Raw genomic sequence first — 6000 nt, 5'->3', positions numbered from 1 at the left:
GCTAAGATGCAGTTACCACCTGCACCTGCGATTGTCAGCATTGGTCCCAGCAACCTATGCTGGTCGTTACCCGACAATGTCGATCGATCCTCACAATATCAATCACTGGATTGCCTGGTCCAGACTAGGGGTGAAACAATACAGCAAGGTCACAATACCGTACGTTATCTCAATACATGGTTAACGATACAATTCAAATTGCTTGGGAACTTCTTGACTATTATATTTTGAAGTGTTCTGGATGAAAAGATAGCTGAAGACATGATCATTGCTATTTTTAGTAGTGAACTTGGAACACTAATAAGGTCACATTTTGCCATATTTAACAGACAAAATACTGGGGAGGGGATGGGGGTGTCATTAAACAAGTAGTAATACATTTTAGCAAGTGTATCATATTGCTGCATGAAAACATACTATGCACTGTTGCACCTATGTATCGTTCACCCCTAGTCCAGACTGGAATATTGCTGAGTGCAGTATCAAACAAGCTAGAAAGAAGGCAGATGTCTTATCTTGACCACATTGCTAGTGCTACCCCTCACTTCTGTGCCTGGCCTCATTCCAGCTCATGTGACATAGCGGATATATTTACTTGCTCGCACATCCAGTCCTTCACACCAATGCTAGTCTGTGACATGGACAGTCCAAGGCTTGAACTGCAGCCAATTTGACTGAATTGTTTTAGGGGCTACAAAGGTAGAATTGAACCCCACTGTCCCATGCTTGTCTGAAGAACTGAATAATGTAGAGGATTGTGAGGCCAGACACCAAACGAACTCACCATGTGAACACTGTCTGATGCATGTGATACCTCCGACATGTCGATGACAGTGATTGTTGCTCATGTTTTCAATCACCAGTTTGTGTCTGGTCCATCATATGGCTGGAATGTTGCTGTCTGCAGGGTTAACCAACATTCTGTCACTGAGACAGGAAGTATGAACTTGTTAATTCTGTTGTCTGCAATATTCCAGCAATTCCACAACCTGTAATGAGTCAGACAAAGCTGTGATTGATAATTATGAGGAAGCTCGCACACCATCAGGACACAATAATGTATCTTCAGTCACCAAGCCAGTGGACAGGGTGCTAGGAGCTGCTGTCACTGGTCTAGGTGATACCCTGACCTGGTGTAAACTGTACACACAATTAGCACTCACTTTTCAAATTCTGGTCAATTGAAAACCATTAAAAACACTCAATGTCACATTGCAGTGTGGTAATAGAAAACTAGTTTGTCTGAGGTTTCAGAAATTATCCTTGTATTTGGGTCATTTTCAGAATTCTTATTTTCGATCTGCAAAACAAACTGCTTGAATCTCTTAAATGTTATTGTATAGAAAACCTAAACATAATGAGGGTTTTTTAGTCAAATTTTTGACAAAGAAATGTCTTTACCATGATAACCCAGTGTAGAAATAATTGATCATGGACCAGAATAGAAATTTTTCATGAAAGATAACATTCTTACATTTAAGTATATTAACTTATAGAAAACACAGACTTAACCTGCTTAAGAAGCAAAATATATTACTTCAACCTACAGACTGTACCTACTGACCAAATGTTCAATAAAAAAACAAACTTTATTTGAAAGGCCATTTTAGAATAAGTTTTATTTTTGCAACATATTTGGATAAGTTTCTTTGTGGATTTCATGCGAGATTATTTGTATTTTGGTAAATTAAAAAAATATAATTTATGAGTTGTAACGGAATCAGTTTGGCCACAAATGGGAACTGTTAGGACAAATCCATTGATAATTAAAATTATAGCAATGCAGTGATGTGCATCCTCTATGTACATGTTATACTGCATTCTAAGAGTAACTGTTGACATTTAGATCGGAATATCTGCTAGATAAAGGTTCAACACGAAGATGTTTTTTTCATAAAAAGATTTTAGTAACAGTCTACAAGCAAACCTGATAAGACTCCCGATGATTGGCAAGACAGAAAGACGACTAGGAGAAACAGTTGAATTACAACTTGGTAGTATCATGAAGAAGTTATTTGAGGAATTTTTCACATTGGTAAAGGACATTTTGAGGGAGAAAAGTAATAAACTATTGCTGAAATAAAAAGTTAAACATGGTTAGGTCATGTTTATTATCCACTGAAGATGGGAAAAAAAGATGCTTAAGGAAAATATTTTGTGATCGTTGTAACTTGTAGTATGGTAAGACAACAAGAGACGTAACATTTTAACTACACAAAGTACCAAAAAATAATAAAGATTGATAATCCAAATTGAGAACATCAGGTCACTTACTCACAGAATGGTCAGTGAACATTAATACACCATGGAAATATGAGTCGTGTTCGAAACAAACGGGGCAAGAAATCTGACATTCGAAATTTGAGTCGTTTAAACTTTACTACCATTGAAAACCAAGAGCAATCAAACAAAGAAATATTTACACACTTTAAATAGAAACAGCCACACAATTTCCAAACAAAACACAATCCTCACAAAATGTGCATCGTAATGACCCAAGACATTTTCAATGGAGACCCGTAAAAAACGAATGCGTACGCACTCGGTTTCTTCCTCAGCAACCCATGCTTGTCGTAAGAGGCAACTAATGGCTCGCTGACTTAGTTGATGCATTTCATCGTATCCCAATTGCGTGGATTGATGCTCATGATGTCAATCACTGGATTGTCTTGTCCAGATTCGATTATTTACAGACCGCCGTCATATTGCTGAGTGCGGTGTTAAAACAACAAACAAACAAACAAAAGCACTCGGTTTGTAGCGGTCTCTGTGATTTGTTGTCTTTGGTTTGAGGCAGGGTTTTAATCATTACGGTGCACACCTTAAATAGAAACAGTGTGTTCATAGTGGGGTTGCTCTCTGTTGGTTTTCGTTGGTAAGCCTGACATGACTGTATGAAAGTGAAACATTGCACCCATGCAGGAGCCAGCCACAACGCTTCAAGGGGGAATACCTTCATTATGGGCTGAACAGAAGAACAACCATCTTCAGATGACCAAGAACTGAAACACCACCGACAGGGGGGTCGTTCATGACGTCATGTTTTATAAACAAATATATGAATAAACTATCAATGGCTATCTAACAAGGACATTTTTACCCTCAGTCCACATTTATGTTGGTTATGTCGAACCCAGATGCATTAAACTGTTGCGTTTTCATATTAAAATGAAAAATTTATATATATATATGAAAACATGAAGTAAATGTCCTGTAAAGCATCATATACATCCACACGGAATGCATTACCTAGACCTGTTCTCCAGGTCACGGTGCCACTGTACTTATAGGACATTTTTCATAATTTCTCTCTTATTCAAATGGCCAACAACTGATAAAACATCACGGGCCTTTACTCCACGTTAAACGGACACGTCGAAATGTAACTGATACACCGCCTAAACATGCGTAAAAATAAATGACACTGGCGGTGTTAATTTTTCAAATGTAAGTCATTTTTGAAGAAGAAAATCGTATATCAAGTGCATGGAAGGCATGGTTAACTAGAAGAAACGAAGGTGCTGTACGTGAAAAGGTGTGAGAATCAGTGAGGAAACCCAGGTGCGCGTGACGAGAGTAGAAATCCGTGTGTAAGGGTGGAAACTTGGGTTTGGGGGTCGTGCTGGCGAAGGTGAAACTTTGGTGCAGCGACAAGGTTGTACCTGGGGTTTGAGGGTTTAGCGGCGAGTGTAAGGGCGTAGTGACGATGGTTGGATCGCGGGTGTAAGGGCGTAGTGACAAGGGTGGAATCGCGAGTGTAAGGCGTAGTGATGAGGGTGGAATCACGAGTGTAAGGGCGTATTGATGAGGGTGGGATCGCGAGTGAAAGGGCGTAGTGACAAGGGTGGAATCGCGGGTGTAAGGGCGTAGTGACAAGGGTGGAATCGCGAGTGTAAGGGCGTAGTGATGAGGGTGGGATCGCGGGTGTAAGGGCGTAGTGACAAGGGTGGAATCGCGGGTGTAAGGGCGTAGTGACAAGGGTGGAATCACGAGTGTAAGGGCGTAGTGATGAGGGTGGGATCGCGGGTGTAAGGGCGTAGTGACAAGGGTGGAATCGCGGGTGTAAGGGCGTAGTGACAAGGGTGGAATCGCGGGTGTAAGGGCGTAGTGACAAGGGTGGAATCGCGGGTGTAAGGGCGTAGTGACAAGGGTGGAATCACGAGTGTAAGGGCGTAGTGATGAGGGTGGGATCGCGGGTGTAAGGGCGTAGTGACAAGGGTGGAATCGCGGGTGTAAGGGCGTAGTAACAAGGGTTGAATCACGAGTGTAAGGGCGTAGTGATGAGGGTGGGATCGCGAGTGAAAGGGCGTAGTGACAAGGGTGGAATTGCGAGTGTAAGGGCGTAGTGATGAGGGTGGGATCGCGGGTGTAAGGGCGTAGTGACAAGGGTGGAATCGCGGGTGTAAGGGCGTAGAGACAAGGGTGGAATCACGAGTGTAAGGGCGTATTGATGAGGGTGGGATCGCGAGTGAAAGGGCGTAGTGACAAGGGTGGAATCGCGGGTGTAAGGGCGTAGTGATGAGGGTGGGATCGCGGGTGTAAGGGCGTAGTGACAAGGGTGGAATCGCGGGTGTAAGGGCGTAGTGACAAGGGTGGAATCACGAGTGTAAGGGCGTAGTGATGAGGGTGGGATCGCGGGTGTAAGGGCGTAGTGATGAGGGTGGAATCGCGGGTGTAAGGGCGTAGTGATGAGGGTGGGATCGCGGGTGTAAGGGCGTAGTGACTAGGGTGGAAACAATCGATGAATGTCTTTACCAAAAGGAATACAATGATATCGACATTACAAGTCATTGTAGGCAATGTTCTAGTCCCGCACCATGACTGTGGAATATATTTATTGTATGAAAAAACAAACAATCTAGAACCGTAAACAAAATAAAGTCTAGCCAGCTCTAGCTAGCTCTATTCTACATATGAAATCAGTATCGGGAAAAAAAAATAAAAAAATATTTAGTCAAGAAGGGTATTGTGTAATATAAGATCTCATAAGACTAAATGTTAGTCTATCAATGTTCATTTGTGTATTACAAGAGAAAGGATACTCAATCGAATCATTAAACAATTTTATCTTCAACTCGAACAATATCAATTTTATATTTCATTCTTGTCTTTTTCTTCATTAGAATGAAGTGTTGCATTGCTGAATTACGGAAATTGTTTGTGCACAAACGAGAAAGGGCCGTTAAAGGCAGTAGTACATAGACCATAAGTTTTACCCCTGCTCAAAATTATTGTCACCCAATACTAAGACGCATACATCTTGGGAGTGACAATAAGTATTAGTATGGGTAAAGGAACTCCTGAAAATAATATTTACCAATTTTACCATGTCTCTAGGCTACTGGCGTCACGGTAGTTTAACCACGTGACATAATACGTTTCAAGGAAGTAAGTATAGGGTTCATATACTGATGAGATACGTTAATGTGCATCAACCTTGAGGTAGAATTGGGAATTGCCATTACGAATTACATTGATTGACATTATCTCATTACAAACACAATGAACGTAGCTTGAGTATTGTTTCACGTTGTACCGACAGCCCAAACACGCCTCCGGCAATAGTGGATGCACCACTGGCAGACACACAGACAGTAATTTGAGACTCGCATCAACACAGTCGTTAATGCAGCAATATATATGATTTATGATTTACAACACAACAAAGGGTTAATCTGCGACGTCTTGTATTGCCCGCAACCAATAGCCTCTTGGCAGACGACAATTACGGTTTGGTTTAATGATTGAGACTATATCCGTGTCACTCTTACTCATATAACAATCATTATCCATTCGAATATACAGAGAGTAAATAAATCTATATTTGGTTAATCCAACTGTCACTTCAGTCTGAAAAGAGATTATTGCCTACCAACCTATTTTTGTTTTAACGCAGTTTTGAACAGTATTTCAGTTGTATCACGGCGTGTCAGTTTATAGTGGGAGGAAAGCCCGAAGTGATGCGTGTCTCAGAGCTGTACCTTTTTGGTGAAACCCAGG

Source organism: Haliotis rufescens, unplaced genomic scaffold (genome assembly GCF_023055435.1).
Source record: "Haliotis rufescens isolate VD_foot unplaced genomic scaffold, xgHalRufe1.0.p SCAF_4, whole genome shotgun sequence".
Classification (NCBI taxonomy): Eukaryota; Metazoa; Mollusca; class Gastropoda; order Lepetellida; family Haliotidae; genus Haliotis; species Haliotis rufescens.
This window is presented reverse-complemented; position numbering follows the sequence as displayed.